This window comes from Xenopus laevis, chromosome 4S (genome assembly GCF_017654675.1).
Source record: "Xenopus laevis strain J_2021 chromosome 4S, Xenopus_laevis_v10.1, whole genome shotgun sequence".
Classification (NCBI taxonomy): Eukaryota; Metazoa; Chordata; class Amphibia; order Anura; family Pipidae; genus Xenopus; species Xenopus laevis.
In genome coordinates, this window is record NC_054378.1 from 120,229,881 (window position 1) to 120,252,568 (window position 22,688).

The 22,688-nt window shown below is 40.8% G+C and overlaps 1 protein-coding gene across 13 annotated transcripts in view; it reads left to right on the top strand.

Annotated features, from left to right (window-relative positions):
- The window catches only part of foxp1.S (forkhead box P1 S homeolog), a 629,350-nt gene that overhangs the window by 292,977 nt on the left and 313,685 nt on the right, over positions 1-22,688 (top strand). For all 13 annotated transcript variants that reach the window (XM_018259715.2, XM_018259719.2, XM_018259717.2 and 10 more), the window contains one exon: positions 10,403-10,472. The gene's annotated coding sequence lies outside the window, so the exon portion shown is untranslated. The remainder of the gene's footprint in view (positions 1-10,402; positions 10,473-22,688) is intronic.

Genomic DNA, 22,688 nt, shown 5'->3' on the forward strand with positions numbered 1-22,688 from the left:
ATTTTTGCGATTCACCACCCACAAATGATTTCGTAAAACTGCGGCGAAAATTCGCAGTGACACAAAAAAATTGTTGCACGCATAAAAATTGACGCGCATCAAAAATATTCAGACACCCATTAACTTTAATGCATTTGGACAAAATAGTCACACGTATAAAAATTGTCGCTCTCGTCAAAATTGTAGTGCGCCAAAAGATTTATGACGCCCATTGTCTTCAATGCATTTTGCACATTTTTCGCGTTTAGTTAATTTTTTGATGAAGCGAAATGGGACAGATGCGTCCATCACTACAGTTAACATATCCCTTGTGTTTTATGTAAAAGTAGACCAATAAACATGCTTTAATGTGTTTCGCAATTTTTTCGCCAAACGAGACAGATTCGCGCATCGCTACAGTTAACATATCCCTTGTGTTTTATTTGATAGTAGACCAATAAACATGTTTGAATTAAACAAGCCAATCAGTAGCCCTGATTTCCAGTAATGTGGATGAACTGAACGTTCTCTATAATTTTGATAATAAAAGAGTGTATGCATATTATCTTCAAAGTAGTCTGAGCTTTGTCCATGTCAAGTGAAATACGACTTTGTACTTAACCATACAGGATTTGGGCCCATCAGTAAGTAGGGCTTAAGTCAGCCCATGTAAGGGACAGATTTCGCCATCAGGTACCCGACCCGCTGCAGGACTCTACCTTGCGAGGTGGAATCAGAGTTTCCTCATTCCTCAACTAAAACAAAGCCCCGCTGCTCCAGAATTAAAAATGTAACTTTTTCTCTGATATTTCTAGTTTTCTGTTATGACTTTTAATTGCGTTGGGTCTTGATGTCTTCAGTGGGTTTTACACCTGCACCCGAAGTGCCGCTTTTTGCTACTCGCCTCTCTAAAATCTACACTGAGAATAGACTCATCCCTATTACCTCTAGTTAAAACATTTGAGATTTGGATTTGAGAGGCAAGAAAATTAAGCTTGAGTAAACATTAATATCCGTTTCCCAAGCTGCACACAATAGAACGAACAAAGGTGGCAAGGGAATTATGAACAACAGATCGACAGGGTGTGGACCATGTTTATCTATGACTAAGCTAATTCCAAACTACTTATACAGGTATGGGATCCATTATCTAGAAACCCATTACCCAGAAAGCTCGAATTAAGGAAAGGGTGTCTCCCATAAACTCCATTATAATCAAATAATTAATTTAAAAAAAAAAAATGATTTCCTTTTTCTGTGTAATAATAAAACAGTTGCTTGTACTTGATCCCAACTAAGATATAGGGGGTTATTTATCAGCGTCTGGGGTTGAGGGGTTGTTTTATTAGCTATAGAAGAAGCAGACCACATAGTCCAGCCCCCCTGTTCCCCGAGTGCCACAACATGGCCATTCCCGGTGGGGGCTGGCGAGGGCATTAAAATATATATATATATATATATATATATATATATATATATATATATATATATATATATATATATATATACATATATATATATACATATATATATATACATATATATATATACATATATATATATATATATATATATATTGTTTCTTCCAACCAAAGGGGGAAACTATTTAATTGTGACAGGTGCCTTGAGTTGATAGACTTAAGGTATGGAGAGCCACATTATGGAAAGAACGTTATTTGGGTCCCCAAGTCCCAAGCTTTCTGCATAGCAGGTTCCATACCTGTATATTCGTTTTTACATTTTTTTTTCTTTTGTTCCTGGCAATCTAGACATTTTTCCTGCAAATCGGTTATATGTAAAAATTTTGATATCAATTTTGGTTTGCCTTGAGTTCTTTGCCCGATAATCTTAAATATCCAAAAGCACCATATTGTAAGGAGCACTCGCCAGCGCGTCCGTTCTTGGCGGCGTCCTTTTCAAGATGGCACCCAGGGGGAACCACGTGGAGTTTGGACGCCAGCGTGTCAATCTGGACGGCAGCATCATGACGGCAGCGTCAAAGCGCCACCTATAAAAGAACGCCATAGGATTTCAGCCATTACCTGATTATAGGTTCAACTCTGTTCCTGGGTGGGATTATTGTTATTTGAACTTCTGATCATGACCTTTGCCTGTATCCCGACCAAGAAACTTTGCTGCCTGAATTGACCTTTTGCCTGGATTGATGACTTTTCTTCTTCACCCCTTTTTGTACCACTAACTGTGTTTGTACCTACAAGCTTGCTCCTTGGTCTGCAATGGCAAACTGAGCCTTCGGGCCCTAACACATATCCTAGCAAAAACAAAGTTATATTGGTTTGCCTAAGGGTAATGGCACACAGGGAAATTTGTTGCACGTGGCAAATCTGCGGCACCCGTAACGCCCAAGACACCTTATGGGTGGGGGTGAATCTCGGGGGTAAAACACAGGAATCGCCTAACTTCTGAAAAGTGCAGCAGAAAGTAATCTCCAGCAATTATGCAATTCATATGTTTTAGCACACTGACTCCAGTGCCCACAGGAATTCCCACGGGTGACAAATCATTTGCCATCACCCTAATACTTTGCTGCCTCCTGGAGTGAAAGCTTAAATGCAGTGGGTCTCATTTACTGCATCAATGTGGAGGCAAATAGCAACCAAGCAGCAGCTCTCTTGATCATCTTCTACAAGTTGGCCCAGGAGACTTCACTATTCTTGGAAACCATGTTAAAGGAACAGTAACACCAAAAAATGGAAGTGTTTTATAGTAATGAAAATATAATGTACTTTTGCCTTGCACTGGTAAAACTGATGTGTTTGCTTCAGAAACACTACTATAGTTTATATAAACAAGCTGCTGTGGAGCAATGGCGGAAATTGAAAAACGGCTAAATGGCACAGGTTAACTAATGGATAACAGATAACACCATTAGACAGACAGAGCTTATTAGCTATCTGCTGTGTAACCTGAACATTTTCTCCTTTGAATGGCTGCCCCCATTGCTACAAAGCAGCTTGTTTATATAAACTATAGTAGTGTTTCTGAAGCAAACACATCAGTTTTACCAGTGCAGGGCAACAGTACATTATATTTTCATTACTTTAAAACACTTTTATTTTTTGATGTTACTATTCCTTTAATTAATCAATCCCATTTAGAGTTAATGAAGTCCATTCCCTGTAAAAAAATATAGTAATTTTTAGGATTTTTTTTTTCCTAAAGCCCTTTTAATTCTTGCATAGGAAAGTGTATTTGAATAGTTAACTCGCCTTCCTTTTTCTGACAAAGCAGCAGTTCTGTTCTGCTTTATGGATGAGATTCTACCTGCCATTCTGTCACAGTAGTCACAGATCTAAAATCCATTCTTTCAAAACAACCATTTTTAGGATAGGATTTTAATATCAATCTTATTTGCTAATATTTCAATGTATTTATAAAGTCATAGGACACATGGGTAAAATTTGCACTTCTGCTGTTTCTTAAATCCAGCACAAGTTATATCACGCTAAAAGGCTCTGCGGTCCTGTGATCTAAAAAACAAGGGTTTTAAGATGATAAATATATTTTATTCCTGTTTTTTTTTTCTTTTTTGAGCCTTGTCATGTATAATTGGTTGTGTACTTTGTGCAGGACTTTTTTTATCCGGTCCCTAAAGAAGAGGCTTCAGGTGCAGTTTGCCACTACCAGCACAATTCTTTTTTATTAAGTGGGTCAGAGTCGGAAAAAAGAAGCTCTTCCTTTTTTTTTTCTCCAAGTAGATAATTTTTCCCCTTTTTACCCCAGTGCTTACAGGGGTATAAATTACATTCTGCTGGTTTATTTGTGCTGTTGAAGTGCCATTCTAGATAGGGCTGAATCCTTTGTGAAAGATTCGCCCGAATCCTGCTGAAAAAGCCAGAATCCTGGCTGAATCCTGAACCGAATTCTGGATTCGGCGCATCCCGAATTCTAGACTCATTCCACTTTGGGATATGGAGCAGCCCTCTGCCATTGCGTCTGAGCCCTTTCCAGCGCTGAAGGGGTTATAGAAACTTCTCCAAACAGGTGACATTATCACAATGCGAGACTTTCCCGCTGATATGTAAAGATACAGCCGCTTATGAAAAACACAGCACAAATACATAACGCAATTTAAAGTAGCCACTTTCAGCAGTTTTGTGTTGGGAATTAAAATTTAACACGGCCCAGAAGGATTCTGTATCTGGGAGGCGATCGGATCTGCAATGCAAAGTATAAAGCGCAGGTTTGTCTGCTAAACATGCAGAAAATTGAAGCTGCACAATAGATAAACATAAATCAGTTTAGGAGACATTTTCATAATAACATCGTGTAGCGAGCGGGGAGCGAGCTCTGAATTTAACACACTCTGCCTGTGTCAACTGATTCCGGCACGTGAAATTGAATGTTTCACACGATCAAGTCGAGTAGAGCTGCCGTCTACGTTATGTCTGTGCCCGAATTATCTCATATTCCTCAGCAGGAGTGGAAGCCTTATATTTATTCACTGTGTATATATATATATATATATAGTTCCCTGCAATGCAATACAGAGTAAGCACCTTGCTATTAGGCACAACAATGTTGAACAAAAAGTTTTTTTGTTGAGCAAGAGCTTTAAAGCGACGTAACTTTAAGGGCTGAAACACACGGTGCGCCTTCTTCAGATCCGACGCAATGAGAGGAAACGGATGCGACGAGACAGACGCGCCGAATATAATGTAAGTTATAGGAATGTCGGACCTACAAGCTGCGTGCATTCGACACGTCACGACTGTTGGATGTGAATGCTGCACGTTGCGTCTTCATCCGACAGTCGTGACGTGTCAAATGCACGCAGCTTGTAGGTCCGACATTCCTATAACTTACATTATATTTGGCGCGTCTGTCTCGTCGCATCCGCTTCCTCTCACTGTGTCGGATCTGAACAAGGCGCTCCGTGTGTTTCAGCCCTAGGTTCGGATTTGAAATGAAATTGGTTGTGATGTAATGGGTGGAGCGACAATAAAGTGGGTCGAGAAAAGGGCAGTTTATGGAGCAGATTGGTAAAGACTGGTAAAGTATGATTATAATCGACATGGCTTAATGGGGGCATGCCAGCCGCTCAATGTAAGGGTATTACAGGTATCGGACATGTTATACAGAATGCTTGTGACCTGGAGCTTTCCAGACAAGGGCTCTTCTGTATTTTCATACCTTAAGTCTACTAGAAAATCATGTAAACATTAAATAAACCCAATAGGCTGGTTCTGCTTCCAATAAGGATTAATTATATCTTAGTTGGGATCAAGTACAAGCTACTGTTTTGTTATTACTTGGGATGTTGGCCTGTGAGAGTTTTACAAATCCATCCATAAGGTTTTTGGACTAATGCAAACTTGAGTATTAGGGTGTTTCAGGAATGGGATGCCAGGAATAACTTTGAATTCTCAGTGTTTCTTTCATTGACCTGACACCACCGTAAAGGGGTTAAAGTCCGAATGCCAAAAACTTAAAGGAATACTGTCATGGGAAAAAAGATTTTTTTCATAATGAATCAGTTAATAGTGCTGCTCCAGCAGAATTCTGCACTGAAATCCATTTCTCAAAAGAGCAAACAGATTTTTTTATATTCAATTTTGAAATCTGACATGGGGCTAGACATATTGTCAATTTCCCAGCTGCCCCAAGTCATGTGACTTGTGCTTCAATCACTCTTTACTGCTGTACTGCAAGTTGGAGTGATATCACCCCCTCCCTTCCCCCCCCCCCAGCAGCCAAACAAAAGAACAATGGGAAGGTAAACAGATAGCAGCTTCCTAACACAAGATAACAGCTGCCTGGTAGATCTAAGAACAACACTCATGACCCTCAAAAACCCATGTCCCACTGAGAAACATTCAGTTACATTGAGTAGGAAAAACAGCAGCCTGCCAGAAAGCATTTCTCTCCTAAAGTGCAGGCACAAGTCACATGACCAGGGGCAGCTGGGAAATTGACAAAATGTCTAGCCCCAGATGTCAAAATTGAATATAAAAAAATCTGTTTGCTCTTTTGAGAAATGGATTTCAGTGCAGCACTATTAACTGATTCATTTTGAAAAAAAAATTTTTCCCATGACAGTATCCCTTTAAACAATTGCAGTTTTTTTGACTATAAAATCCGAAGTCAAAATTTTAGTATTTATTATACCCTGAGGATGGAAAAGTACAAATCCGAAAATCTGACATTTCAGATCTGCCGAGGTTGTATCTTAGTCAATCGGAGAAGTCCCAAAGATATTCTGGTCTGGCTGGGTTTCGTTCACAAATCGGAAGAGTTTGTGGTTTTTGGGAAAAAAAACTGAAAAAAACTCCATATTTTTCTGGTGGAAAATCCAAACATTCACACGATTCTAATTTTCGTACGAATTTCATGATTTTTTTTCTAGGTTTTTCCTGAACCGGATTTTTTCGGCAAACTGTACTTGATAAATAACGGGAAACTGGTCAGAGTATATTTCAGAAAATAAAGGGATAAATTCGGATTTTGATCAATAACCCCCTTAATATCTAAAATGAATATAGAATTGAGAGTTAAGGAGGCCAGCCTGGGAACGACGAAGCCATGTTTTGTGGTTCTGTGCAATGATGCGAGCGCTAACCGTAGAAATCTGTCATCGGAAATAGAAAATCAGAAAATGAAATCATGGCTACCGGTATTTAGGACGTGTTTATCTAGAATTGGTAGGAGACAATTTCATTATAAATGCCTATTTACTTATGCACTGCTGTCAGCTTGGCCTGGCTCCCTGCATGTTAAGTGAAGCAATAACGTCGCAATCAGTTGCTTCTATTGGTTCAATAATGTCGTGTCACATTAGGATTTGGATGTTTCATAAAAATATTTAGAACTTGGATGAGGTCTGTGTAATTCATGGAATTTGTAAGCGTCCCTTTGACTTATACAGGCAACACATATCTACAAAAGTGCAGCAAAAAGCATTTGCTAATACTTGTTCCATTTCTGTTTGCATCACAAATATTTTCCCCAAAACATAGATTATGACATTTCTCCCTATGGGGCAAATTCACTTACCTCCGAAAATTCGCCAGCGACGGCTTCGCTCACAGCGCAACACTTCGGCAGGCATAGATTCGCCAGGAAAACACTAAATCACTAAAATCCGAAGTTGCGTCCAGGCTGCTGAACGCTGGCGAAGTTGCGCTAGCATTACATGCGCCAAGCGAAGTTGAGCTAGCGTTGGCTAATTTGCATACAGCGGAAGCCTGGGAAAACTTAATAAAATAAAATAAAGTTGTTATATTGCCCTACACATGAGCCCATTGTATAGTTTATGTGCCATATGTTAGGAAATGTAGGGGGAAGCCGGTTACCCCAAAAAAAATTTACGATCTTTTGCAGCCTATAACCTTGAAAAAAGTAAAAGACGCCAGCATTTTTTGGGACTTAGAAAAATGTTCAACTATTTTTTGAGGAAGTCCTATCTACTATATTGCACTTCGCCTGGTCTGAGGTGGCAAAGGCAAGTCTGGCGCAAGAGGTAACGTTCAGTAAAATCCGCATCTTAGTGAATTTGCGTAGTTACATCCATTCGCCAGAGAGAAAATTCGCCAGGCATTAGGGAGCAAAGTACCGCTAGAGTGTATCTCCTTCGCCAGCGAAGTTACGCCAGCGATCGTTAGTAAATCAGCGAAGTTCCGAAATGACTTCATGCTGGAGAATTTACGCCAGCGTTAGACACTTTGCCCTTTAATAAATTTGCCCCTATGTGTCTGTAGGAAACTCCCATATATTGAGGGCTCTTTATCACTGTTTGTTCACTAATTTTATGTTTATTCTGGCCTTGGAAATTGAATCAATCAACCATTTATGTTGACGAGTATTGCTAATTTGTTGAACACATAGATATATATATATATGTCTGGACCCCATACACACTATTAGGTGCCAACTCGGTTTGGAGAGGCTGAGTCGGATGTACGAAGGTCTGAAACTAAGGGTAGGCAGCAGAGGTAGGTGTTTAGGGTGCAGGTGTGGTGTGGACAATGCCAAGAGGAGAGACTGGAGGGAGAAAAAAGGGATGAGCTTCCAGCAGGGCAAGAGTTGAGTAAGCGAACAATCAGCAGGGGGATGGTAGGGAACAAGTGAGCAGCCAGGGCAGTTGAGTGAATAATAGACCAGCTGTAGAGTTATTGAGTGGCAGCCCAAGGCAACCACAGCCCTTTAGCAGTAAAGATCTGTGTCTCCAAAGATGCCCCAGTAGCTCCCCATCTTCTTTTCTGCTGATTCACTGCACATGCTCTGTGCTGCTGTCACTTACTGAGCTTAGGGACCCACTCACAATATACAGTACACATAGAATAGGAATGTCACAATATAAGGCTGATTAGTAATTAATACAAATAATTACTACATGGCAGCACAAAAACCAATGCAATTAGCATCAGAATTTAATAATCAGCCCTGTAGCATCAGCTTATTTATACTCGAGTATAAGCCGAGTTTTTCAGCCCCTAAAATATGCTGAAAAACTCTACCTCGGCTTATACTCGGGTCAAGCTCAAAAACCTAAGTCTAAGAATAGTCGCCGGCATCTAAGAATAGTCTCCAGGAATATTCGCGGCGTCCAAGAATGGTCGCCGGCATCCATAAACGGCACCTCCAATGGGAGCAAAAACCCTCAATTTTTTGATTGAAACTTACCAGAAGCTGCTGCATTTCTCACCCTAGGCTTATACTCGAGTCAGTAAGCTTTCCCAGTTTCTGGAGGTAAAACTAGGTACCTCGGCTTATACTCGGGACGGTTTATACTCGATTATATACGATATATTACAGGGGAAGCTCATTTTCTGCTGGATAATTAGTGACGAGCCCTAAGCTTAGCTTCTCAACAGCTGCTCAGAGCCCACTGAGCATGTGAGTGTCACAGACACTTTCCAAGATGGTGACCCCCTGTGACAAGTTAAAAGTCCTGGATCATTGCTGCTATTGACAAGCTGAAACTTTAGGCTGATGTAAAAAGTTCACTATATAAAATATGGCATTTTTAGCCACATTCATTTTTAGGGTTAAGTTCTCCTTTAAGGTGACCATACATTGTAAGATTCGCTCATTTGGCAACCTCGCCAAATGAGCAAATCTTTCCCTCAACAGGCCCACTTTGGGTGGGCAATATCGTAGTAATGCGATCTTTTGGCGCTATTAAAGGGATACAAAAAGTGAGAGAGGATTGCATCAATGAGCTGATGTGCTTCTCAATCCGAAAAGTCAAGCCTGTCCAATCGAGATCTGATTTTTTTTTGCCATATATCGATTAGGGAGTCCTGTCGGGTGGTCCCATAAATGGGCAGGTAAGCTGCTGAATGGGTCTGAAGGACCTGAATTAAATCTGCCCATGTATGGCCAACTATAGGCATAGATACTAATTGCCCGGGCTCTGTATGTACAGCCACCAATAACTGCTAAGTAGCTGAGTATTGATGTGGATATTATATGTGGCCAACTGAGGTGAAGACCTAATATAAAGACCAGTTTGCGAGTTGCTAAGAGCTTCTACTTTCAATAGTAGGTGACTCTGCCATTGAGTTGACTGTATCTGAAACCTTTACACCAGGCAGGAGAATTCCAACTTCCTCCCCTGTATCCAGACTGCACTCTGCTGTCATCCAGAGAGAATTTGGCCCAACAACATTTTATTCATTTGATGGCCAGATTTAAAGGAGAAAGAAAGTCTTTTTGCACTTGGCAGTGCCAAATGTTAGGCTCCCCCAAGTGATTGTATTGACTTACCTGAAACCCTGGGCCGGTGCACCTATCAGCAGAAAACTGCACCGGCCCGGGGTTATACCAGTGAGCACCATGGAGCGATCCACTTCCGGCTTCTTCTGTCTTCAAAATTCCCCGGGCAGACGCATGCGCAGTTGAACTTATCCCTCTAATGCGCAGCCATGTGAAGTAGGAGGAAAATGGAAGAGGATGGCTCCGTGGTGCTCACTGGTATAACCCCGGGCCGGTGCAGTTTTCTGCTGATAGGAGCACCAGCCCAGGGTTTCAGGTAAGTCAATACAATCACTTGGGGGTGCCTAAGATTTAGCACCCCGAAATGCAGGAACACTTTCCTTCTCCTTTAAATCAGCGGTTCATTGTGAATCTTGTCATATGAACCTAAATAAATGTTCTGGGTTATACAAGTCCTTTGGCCAAACACAAAGGCGTCTCATCTCCCCGTCCTGGCTAAAGACTCACGGCGCTTACCGACTGAAAATCCTGGTGCTGCTCCTACCAACTCCAACTCCTACAACTTTATTCCTCTTATTAACTCTCCCAAAGTCATTCACCATTAAGCACAATTTCTTGCCTTTGTTTCTTTATTTATTTGATTCCGCTGCCCCATTAGATGAGGGCAAAACTCATGTAGACTGTTTTAGTACTTCATTTTCTCTGTGTTTTTCTAATTATTTATTTTAATTTTTTCTGTCCCCAGGGGAAGGAGAGTGATCTTTTTGGGTGGTTGTAACTGAAGATTGCTTTGCTGAAGCAACTACTTGTATAAGGTAAATAAAATCTTGCCTGTTCCACTCCATGGTTTAGTGGGGTGGGGGGGGTTGTGTGAAAAGTTTTTTTTTATATATTTTATTTATAAATACAGGGCTTTGGGCTATAAATGAGAACCATTCCTTTGAATCAGTCTGTGGCTTTTGTTCTAGTAAGTGGCAATGGTGTAAGCAAGAGAAAAAAAATCTATTATGTCTTAAATATGTCTCCCCCCCCTTTATAGTAGGGCCGAAAGGATATATGCCCTTGGCTCCCAGCATCACCCCAAGTATAGATTATATGATGTAACTATATTGTCAGTATATACCAGGGATAATAGTACATGGGGTGTTCCACCTGCAGTCTTGGTTCACTGAGCCCAGGAGGTATATAGGTAAGGGTCCCCAGGAGGTATACAGTTGAGGGGGTCCAGGCAGTATACAGGTTTGGGGGCCCAGGTAGTATACAGGTTTGGGGGCCCAGGAGGTATTCAGTATAGGGGCTCAGGAGGCATACAGTTTAGGGAACCCAGGAGGTATACAGTTGAGGGGACCCAGGAGGTATGCAGTTTAAGGGGCTCAGGAGGTATACGGGTTAGGGAACCCAGGAGATATGCAGTTTAAGGAGCCCAGGAGGTATACAGGTTAGGGGGCTCAGGGGCTATACAGTTTAGGGGGCTCAGGGGCTATACAGTTTAGGGGGCTCAGGGGGTATACAGTTTAAGGGGCCCAGGAGGTATACAAGTTAGGGAACCCAGGAGTTATGCAGTTTAAGGGGCCCAGGAGGTATACAGTTTAAGGGGCCCAAGGAGGTATACGGGTTAGGGGACCCAGGAGGTATGCAGTATAGGGGGCCCAGGAGGTATACAATTAAAGTTCTGATGAATTATGGGCAATTGACACAAGGGAACCCATCAAGTTCTGCCAACCTGGATATATATACAGCCTATGAGTAAGTGCCCCAGTAGGCACGAAACACGTTAGGTGGTCACCTGTATCTCCTAATAAATGATTTGATTTTTTATCATAATTTTGGTCTTTACTTTTGGAGAAAACTCACAACTTTTTGCTAACCTGGATATAGTGTTAATTCGAGGGCTCCACTAGGAAATCGTGACTGACTCGTACCAAGAAAATCAGAGGTCGTGGCGTTACTAATGCTGTTTAGTACTGTATAATTTCACATTGGTGCATTCTGGTGCAATCTGCAGAACTTGTCAGAAAATAATACTGGGATTGTTGAATTGTGGATAAAAAATATGGAGATTTTAGTCTGACATTTATGAAAAATAAAATTTAATATAAGCTCCATCATACTGAAATAAGAAGTTTGGTTCTTATTGGGTACCGTTTCTGAAATAATCAAGTTTATCCTCACTATTCCTCTCTCAGCATCTGTTTCTCTTCTTATAGGGGGGCTCCTTTTGCCTAGAAGATGTATTAGAGCTCACTCTATTAAAATCACCAGACATCATGTCTCTCTACATGCAGGATTTGTGCAAAAGGCAGTTATTTTGTTAGATTATGGAATTATGTTGTAATTCGAGTGAGCTCTAGTACATCTGCTAGGAATGGGAGCCCCCCTATAAGATATATTGGATCTAACTGTCAATGAATATCTGACACACAACTGCTGCATGAAGACAGAATGAAGAGAAACAGATGCTGAGAGAGGGACAGTGAAGATAAACTTGATTATTTCAGAAACAATGCAGAATTCTGATTTGATTTGATTTAGAAAGTTTCTTATTTCAATCAGATGAAGCTTATATTACATTTTCACAATAGTTTCCCTTTAAACAATATGCTGTTTAGGTGGCAGCATGGGTGCCAAATTAGACTTTTTTTTATATTCTAGTTGCATCACAGCTTCTGTTGTTGCTTAACTGCAACTCCCAGCATCCCACCGACAGCCGAGGGCAGGGAGTTAAGAGCTGTAGTTAAACAACAGCTGGAGGGCTGCAGGCTAGACATCACATCATTCATTTGCATTGAGGTCTTTACTTTCTCCATCTGGGGACAAAACACTCCCAATCTATATTCGTTTGCACTTCCCCATCTGGAACAACCAAGGGTTCACTTAAGTCGGCCATAGATTTCCCATGTGAAACAGGTCTCACTACTAAAAATAACTGGCTTACATGCGAGTATTTATTTATAAAATGTGTAATTACAAACAGCAACTTATTATGAAAATGATTTTAAGCAAGTTATTTTTTAAAGAAACCAAATACTTTTGAATGTTGCAGATAAAAGGGTCTATAGTCATTGCTACTGAAGTATAGCTAGAAAGAGCCATAAATATCCTGTAAATTATCCTTATATACTTGCTTAGTGATCTCATCAGTTATAATTAGGACTTTGTGGTGTTATTTGTCACATCACTGAAACTTTTGATTTATATACAGTATATCTGTGATACAGAATCATATGGACAAAAACCTCTCAGTGACTTCTAATATCCTTATCATTTACAGTAGGGGGCACATTATCCCTTATAATACATGAGTGATACTCAGAGTTCCCTGTATAACTCAGCCTGCAGCCTTGTGCCTTTATATGGTCACAGAACAACCCCTCAGTGACTTCTAATATCCTTATCATTTACAGTAGGGGGTACATTATCCCTTATAATACATGAGTGATACTCAGAGTTCCCTGTATAACTCAGCCTGCAGCCTTGTGCCTTTATATGGTCACAGAACAACCCCTCAGTGACTTCTAATATCCTTATCATTTACAGTAGGGGGTACATTATCCCTTATAATACATGAGTGATACTCAGAGTTCCCTGTATAACTCAGCCTGCAGCCTTGTGTCTTTATATGGTCACAGAACAACCCCTCAGTGACTTCTAATATCCTTATCATTTACAGTAGGGGGTACATTATCCCTTATAATACACAAGTGATACTCAGAGTTCCCTGTATAACTCAGCCTGCAGCCTTGTGCCTTTATATGGTCACAGAACAACCCCTCAGTGACTTCTAATATCCTTATCATTTACAGTAGGGGGTACATTATCCCTTATAATACACAAGTGATACTCAGAGTTCCCTGTATAACTCAGCCTGCAGCCTTGTGCCTTTATATGGTCACAGAACAACCCCTCAGTGACTTCTAATATCCTTATCATTTACAGTAGGGGGTACATTATCCCTTATAATACATGAGTGATACTCAGAGTTCCCTGTATAGGGGGGCCCTTGAGGTCAAGTTTACTGCTGGGTGCAATGAATAATGGCAGGAATCTACAAAATGGAAATATCTGAATTCCTACTCAACAGCAGAACAAGGTGTTGTCCTCTGTAAGGGGCCACAATCCTAATTCCAAAGGAAAGACAGGTTAATGGTGAGGAATTCCAAGCAGCTTTCAAGACCTGCGCCCAACAATTAAATTCCACCTAGTGCCTCTAGAAATTGAGAAAAAATATGATACAAATTGTACAAAAATAAATTGCAACTCAAGATCATCTTGGATTTTTTTTTTAATGATGGTTCTAAGAGCAGAGCATTGGCTGATTGTAATCAGTGGTCCTCATTGCTTAATCATCATTAAGGCATGCATGTGACGCCACACCTCAGGGGCGCAAATCCCCTAATGTGCATAATGCACCATAAAAGTGTCTCTCAAGTGCTAACGAGATATTAAAAATAGCCTCCTGCCAATGGGGTTGTCTATAACATCAGTCAGTGGGGCTATTGACACTCCACTGCCATTCCTCTTAAGGTGTCTGATAATTACCTTTCTTTTAAAAAATAAATGACTTCCTTAAATGCCATAGCAACGGTAATATAGGCGCCGGCCAATCACAGCCGCATGATGTCAAAGCTGAATGTTAATTCTTTTGACCTTGCAAGACAGCACAATGGTTCATTTCATTTTTAATGTTACTTACCCATATAAAACATTATCACCAACACTATAAAGCATTGTTTTATTTTCGGATCCCTTTTCATGTATCTGGTGTTCCTTAAACCCTGAGCAGGAGTTATTTTACCAGCCATGTGCTAATTGTAATTCGATCATATCTTTATAGCACTTCATTACTATGATGTCAGTCATTTTCACATATTAACATATTTGGATCTTGGGTAACAAGTGTGAGAAGTTCTTTTTTTATTGCCCATAGATTCCTTTTTAGGTTTTCTGTGTTTTGGTTTCCTCTGCCTGAAAATATTAATATTGGGACTGGGCCAAAATTAGTTGATTGTTTTCAGATTATTTCTGTATTGGACCAGCCCTTCGCTACTTTTAGTACGGTGATCTTGGAAGATGATATGTTGAAGGTATGCAACTAAAGTTGGCCATACATTGTAAGATCTTTCATAGCTATGCCAACCTTGAGTTCGGAAATATTGCCCCTGATTCCATCCTTTAGCCGTTGGTCATATGAAAACGCAGAGCACCACAGAATGGGAAGAGCAGGATACTAATAAAAATCGATATTCCGAGATGTATGGCGTCATCGCTAGACGCACGCGCCAGGAGGTAAGGACGCCGGAGAGTCTCCCGGGCGTCTTACACAGAATACTAATAAAAATCCAAAATGTTATTCATCCATTAAAATCGGCACAGAATCGTTTGAACATCAGAGAGCCTATGGATCTCTGCGCGGCAAATCTTTTTGTCCCTCTTTCTATTTCCAAAATGTTGGGAGGCATTTAATTGAGCTTGATATATTAATGCAGTCCAAAGTTTCCATGTAGTGAGATGGGTTATCTGATATATCACTTATTAGGAGGTAGATATTATGAAGCCTTTGATTAGCTTAAGGGCCATAAAATCATGAGGGACTACGGGGCAAATTCACTATGCGTCGAAGCGGCTAACGCTAGCGTCAATTCGCTAGCGTTGGTCATTTTCGTTACTTCGCAAATTCACTAACGAACGCTGGCATAAATTCGCTAGTGTTACTTCGCACCCTTACGCCTGGCGAATTTGCGCAACGGACGTAACTACGCAAATTCATTAACTCGCGCATTGTACTGAACGCTACCTTTTACGCTAGACTTCCTTCGCCACCTCAGACCAGTCGAAGCGCAATAGAGTAGATAGGGATTGCTTCAAAAAAAAGTTCACATTTTTTCTAAGTCCCAAAAAACGCTGGCGTTTTTTCTATATTATGGGTGATAGGCTGAAAAAGATCAAAATTTTTTTTTGGGCTCCCCTCCTTCCCCCCTACATTTCCTAACTCATGGCAACTTAACTATACAGTGGGCACATGTGTAGGGCAAAAAAAAAATTTTATTTGATGTTTTGAAGGTTTCCCAGGCATTTGTAGTGATTGTACGTATTCCTCCATTTGAAATTTGAATTTGGCGCCGTATGTAAATTAACCATCGCTAGCGTAACTTCGCTTCGCTTAGCGAATCAACGCTAGTGCAACTTCGCAACCTTACGCTACCCCTGAGCACAACTTCGGATTTTAGTGAATTTGCGGAGCGCTGGCGAAACTACGCCTGGCGAAGTTTGGCGAAGTTACGCCTGGCGCAACTACGAATCTTAGTGAATTTGCCCCTAAGAATCGTACAAATTTTTCAGATTTTCTGTCTAGAAACCAGCGCAGACATTGACATATTGACACATAAAACCTCGACAGGTCTGAGATGCCAGATTTTTGGATTCAGACTTTTTCCATCCTCGGGAGATAATAAATTCAGAAGAATTCGAGGTTTTTTTTCACAAAAAATTTGGATTTTATAGTAAAAAATTTTTTTTCAGACTGTAATAAATAACCCCTCTTGTGTCTGGCCCAATTGTTTGTGATAATAATAATAGTTAATAGTTGCTAAGTACATGTAGGGTTGGTAATAAAATATAAATAACAAATAGTTTTCAATAACCATAATTTCCACCCAAAATATAAGCTTTCTTCATCAAATGTAGAAGATGATAAAAAAAGAGACACGTAGGTGGAATGTGTCAAGTCGCCGTTTTATTCGAAATCTGCACTTTTAGGAAGATGGATTTGTACCTCTCGGCTATTGGCGCCAAAGTTGTTAAATCCTTGAAAAGGAGAATTATGTCTTTTTTAAAACCCTAATGTCTAAGAAGAAGTATATTGATTAAAACATTTTTTTAGTTAATTAAAAGTGGGAAAAAAGGGTTGCACAAATGAATGTGGTCATTCAATAAGACTTCATGAAATGACCTGTAGGATTAGTTACAGTGAAATATGTCCCTTATCATCCTCGCTAGGTGAATTCAAACCCAGAGTTGTTCCAGAGTTCATTGCTGGTTTTCAAATCTTTCTCGTTATTGGGAAATATATAAGCTTTGCAAATCCCTGCTGATTATAAACTTAATTGTGAGCTCTGCAGCGTAGAAACCAAGGGGCAGATTTGCTAATGGGCGAAGTGATTAACGCTGGCGAAAATTCACTTCGTTGATTTAATAACGGGCACAGGCGTAACTTCACTAGCGAAAGAGACAGACGCTAGCGATCATTCTCGCTCTATTGCCAGGCGAATTTGACATAACTCTGCAAATTCACTAAGATGCGGATTTTACTGAACGTTAGCTCTTTAGCCAGACTTGCCTTCTATATATCTTTTATAGCTGGACCCCCTTAGGCTAAATTGTAGCTATAGCTGATGGTAATGGCACATTTTCCACTTTTTCATGAAATTAAAGGGATACTGTCATAGAAAACCATATTTTTTTCAAATTGCATCAGTTAATAGAGCTGCTCCAGCAGACTTCTGCACTGAAATCTGTTTTTCAAAAGAGCAAACTGATTTAATTTTAAAATATGACATGGGGCTGGACACATTATCAGTTTCCCAGGTTCCCCCAATCATGTGACTTGTGCTCTGATAAACTGTAGTCACTCTTTACTGCTGTACTGCAAGTTGTGAGTGATATAACTTCCCTTCTCTCCCAGCATCCCATCAGCAGAAGAATGGGAAGGTAACCAGATAACAGCTGCCTGGTAGATCTAAGAACAACATTCAATTGTAAAAATCCATGTCCAACTGCGACACATTCAGTTACATTGAGTAAGAGAAACAACAGCCTGTCAGAAAGCAGTTCCATCATACAGTGCTGGCTCTTTCTGAAAGCACATGACCAGGCAAAACGAGAAGGTGCCTACACACCAATATTACAACTAAAAAAAAACTACACTTGTTGGGTTAGGAATGAAATGTTATATTGTAGAGTGAATTATTTGGAGGGATGCACCGAATCCACTATTTTGGATTCGATCAAACCCCTGAATCCTTCACAAAAGATTAGGCCGAATACCGAACCGAATCCAAATCATGCATATGCAAATTTGTTATCCTTGATTTCCCTCCCTGCTCCTAATTTGCATATGCAAGTTAGGATTCGGTTCGGCCAGGCAGAAGGATTCGGCCGAATCCGAATCCTGCTGTAAAAGGCCAAATCATGGCCAATCCCAAACTGAATCCTGGATTCGGTGCATCCCTAATTATTTGCAATGTAGACATTGTAATCTAGAAATAAAAACGACACCATAAAAATCAAATCCCTTTAAAGAGAAATTGGGATCAAAGATAGGTCTTGAAAAATAACCCAAGTATGAATAACAGAAGACTTCGAGCACATTTTTACAGATTTTCTTATTGTATGTCTAGAACCCTTAGGGCTAAATTGTAGCTATAGCTGAGGGTAATGGCACATGGGACTGTTTCCATTTTTTCATGACATTAAAGAGTCCAGAACAGATGTACATTGCAATCGCCTGACAAACTCACACCCCATGGGGGTTTCATGCAGCTACTGAATGACTAGTGTCGGTTATGGGCAATTAAGACCATAGGGCTCTTTTAGCCCTATTTTTTGCCCTAATCAAAAACGAGACACCGGAACCAACCCCTAATTGTTGCCAAAAACAATGCTCTATGCTTTTATAAGATTAGAAACAACTCCATATGAACTGCAAATATAAAAGGAAATGGAAGTTCGGTGAGACTTTGTGGCTTTCCGTGCCTGCGCTGCCGACTTGCTTGAGTTAAAATCATCTCTGTGGATCTGTATTAACAATGCAAACACCCTCGAATGTTAATAGAACTCCTCTAAGCTTTTAATTCCGCTGAATTTATGGCTTGCCGTATTTTCATGAATTTATAACGCTTTGATTCTTAAGAGCCCCGTTTAATCAGTTTTGCCTGGCACGGAACATAATAAACAACTTTCGGGTGTTAAAGTGCCACATGAGAGAGGCTGCTAACAAGGAAGTTAAGTGTTTCTGCCACTAGCACTTTTGCACTGTATTTTTCATGAGCTGTTACCAGCTGGAATGTGCTTCGCAGGCTTCTGAATGCTGGTTAAACTTTGTGATAAACGCTGCAGCCCTCAAGCACTCTCGCAGGTATCTCTTGTGTACAGCCCCCGTGCAACCGCATCCATCACTGAGATGGAGGAGGCTGCGGCTGTGCAACAACTGGGGGGTGTGAATTTTAACCTTTTGGAATCTACATTAAATGTGCTAGTGCCGTCCCTAAAGGCCCCCATACACTGGCCGATAAAAGCTGCCGACAGACTTCCCCAATCAATATCTGGCTGAAAGTCGGGCAGATCTCGATCAGGCAGGTTAAAAAAATCCCATCGGATCTCGGCCACATCTTTGCACCTATTCGGTTCCATGAACCAGGGCCGGAACTAGGGGTAGGCAGAGTAGGCACGTGCCTAGGGCACAAAGCTGGGGGGGCGCCAGGCACTTACCTGCTCTGACGCCTACCCCATTGTCCAGTCCTGTCTTTCGCCGACTGCCACAGATAATTCCTTGTGATAGTGCTTCTGCGCATGTGCGCATGCAGTTCTGCGCATGCGCGTCAGAGCGAAGTTTCGCGCATGCGCGTCCGAGCACAGTTTCGCGCATGCACACTCAGCTGGCGCCGTGCCCAGCCAGGTTGCCTAGGGCGCCTGGCTGGGTTGGCCCGGCTCTGCCATGAACCAACCGCCCGTATCAGATGCATTATGATCCGATCGTTGGGCCCTAGGGTAGAGTTCTGTGCGGAACCAATTTGTTTAATCTGAACCCGACCCGCAACCCAGACCCGCAATCCTCATACTTGCTTGGACCCGAGACCCGACCCGCAAGTACCTTATCCGCAACCGATCCGTGACCCGCTGACCATCAAGAAACAGGAAGTGCTGTCATTGTAAACTGGAAGTGACATCATTAGAAGTAGGTGCAATCAGAAGAAAAGGAATAAAACAGGAAGTGCTGTCATTGTAAACTGGAAGTGACATCTTTAGAAGTAGGTGCGATCAGAAGAAAAGGAATAAAACAGGAAGTGCTGTCATTGTAAACTGGAAGTGACATCATTAGAAGTAGGTGTGATCAGTAGAAAAGGAATAAAACAGGAAGTGCTGTCATTGTAAACTGGAAGTGACATCATTAGAAGTAGGTGTGATCAGTAGAAAAGGAATAAAACAGGAAGTGCTGTCATTGTAAACTGGAAGTGACATCATTAGAAGTAGGTGTGATCAGTAGAAAAGGAATAAAACAGGAAGTGCTGTCATTGTAAACTGGAAGTGACATCATTAGAAGTAGGCATGATTAAAAAAAAGAGGAGTAAAACTCGCTATTGAGAAGACCCGCAACCCGACCTGTGTCCTGCAAACCAGGTGAACCGCCGACCTGTGTCTATACCCGCTCCCGAAACTTTTACCTGCAATCCGCAGGTTTTTGTGTGCAACCCACGGATAGCCGACCTGCTGCAGGACTCTACCCTAGGGCCCACGATTGGATCAGCCCGATATTGCCCACTTCAATGTGGGCGACATCGCCAAACTAGCAGATCTCTACATCTATGGCCACCTCAAAGCAAGACATACACTGCCAGATACCCTAGGGGGCAGAATAAGTGAATGCAATGGAATTTGGCTGAATGAGCATATCACTAAGCATTCTCTCAAGCAGAATATCCAGATTGTGCCAAAGACCCCACAAGAGCTGAATGGGATAAATAAACCTGGTTCGTTGTAGAAGGGTGAGTACATCAAACATACAAATTATATGCAAGTACTTATCCATGCAGAAGTGTATGAGGAGCTGACAATCTAAAAGTTCTGCTTAGAACACAATTGGAGCCTCTTACTACATTAATTTTAAAGTGCAAAACTGCCAGTATGAAGAGGCTATGATATGGCAGTTATTAAAGTTTCCTCCAGTGCCAACCAGACTAATAATTGCTACCTGAAAGCTATGGCTTACTAGACCTGGGGGCAAGCTTTGTCATTATTTTATAAACCCAATTTGCCACTTCATGGAACACCAACATTCTGACTAGGCCTGACAGTTGCACAGCTGACTGACTATGCTCATTGCCCCCCATCAGAGGTGAACCAGCAAGTCCCAGTTGCACGAAGCACTGCCACAAAACTGTCTAAAGCTTAGTTTATAACACACCTCCCAACTGTCCCGTTTTCTGCAGGACAGTCCCGAGTTTGACAGCTCAGCCCGCAGTTCCGGGTCTCTTACTGAAATGTCCAGAGTTTCTCTTTAATCTCTTGCACTCTTGCACTCGAGAAAAAGATACAAAGTTTCTGAAAATTAACTAATTAATAATTAAAGTAAGAGCCTTTTTGGCAGAGAGCCCAGAACAGCCAGAAGCTGCACTTGGATACTTTTGTATCCAACAATTTAAGATAAGCAAACATACAATTGTAACTATTTAAGATAAGCAGGTCTCTTGGGAGATCTGAGACTCATTTTCAAAACTGTTATAGCACATAAAACCCCCAGAAATGTGTTCAAACCTTTATAACATGGACATGGTAATTAGGGGGTGTGGTCATAAAAATGGGCGTGGTCAAACATTTTTACAGGTTTTTGTCCCTGTTTTGGTTTGTTAAATGTTGGGATGTTTATAAGAAGCACTCCCTGATCTGCCCAACCCCCTTTTTGCCAACTATGGGCAAATGTATGTGTATACAATGGTGGCTAAGGTGGCCATACACCTGACGATCCACAAATTAGGAGATTTTGGCCCCATATGGCCACCTGATTACTGGGCCATATTGGATTAATGTGATCGTTCGTTCCTTGTGCCAATGATAAGATCATAAGGGAGGTCACTATAGGGGCTTCAGCTTATGCATTTTAATGGGTATTGGGGCTTACAAAACCCCCCGTAATAAAATGAACATTTATTATACAGGAATGGGATCCATTATCCGGAAACCCGGTATCCAGAATGCTTCGAATTACAGAAAGGCTGTGTCCCATAGACTCCATTTTATCCAAATAATCCATATTTTTTAGAAATGATTTCCTTTTTCTCTGTAATAATAAAACAGTAGATTGTACTTGATCCCAACTAAGATATAATTAATCCTTATTGGAAGCAAAACCAGCCTATTGGGTTTATTTAACGTTTACATAATTTTCTAGCAGAATTAAGGTATGAAGATCCAAATTATGGAAAGATCCGTTATCCGGAAACACGGTATCCAGAATGCTCCGAATTACGGAAAGGCTGTCTCCCATAGACTCCATTTTATCCAAATAATCCAAATTTTTAAAAATGATTTCCTTTTTCTCTGTAATAATAAAACAGTAGCTTGTACTTGATTCTAACTAAGATATAATTAATCCTTATTGGAAGCAAAACCAGCCTATTGGGTTTATTTAATGTTTACATGATTTTCTAGTAGACTTAAGGTATGAAGATCCACATTACGGGAATATTCGTTATCCGAAAAACTCCAGGTCCCATACCAGTATCACCTTGTTTTATGCTTCACTCTATTCCCTAGATATAAAAATAAAACAAGTACATCTTCCAAAATAGGGTCTATTTGCCGTCCCCCCCTTCCCACCCGTCCTAGGCCAAATCTGGAGGTAAAAATCGAGAACGCCGGCACTGAATTACTCAGCAACTAAAGCAGAAATGTCATTTGTTTCTCCAAACCGCATCAGCTTTATATAATTGCCTTTTAGCTATCCCTAGTGGCCCATGAAATTTCCCAAAATGGATGTGATTTATTTACATGTTGCCGTTTGGTAGTGAACCTAATGAATCTGTTTTTCCTGGCACTAACACACACACACAGCTCCGTGTCACATTCAAATAAATAACATTGTACATTGTAAATAACATTGTTTCTGCCTTTACCAATGAATTTGCATTTTATGTATATTTAATTCTTAAGTGCATCCAGATTTCATTTGCTCCGCAGCTCAAATCAGGGTTATAGAAGTAGGGGTGGGTTTGTTTTTATACATTTTAGCCATTCGCTCATGATTCTGGTTTATTCCT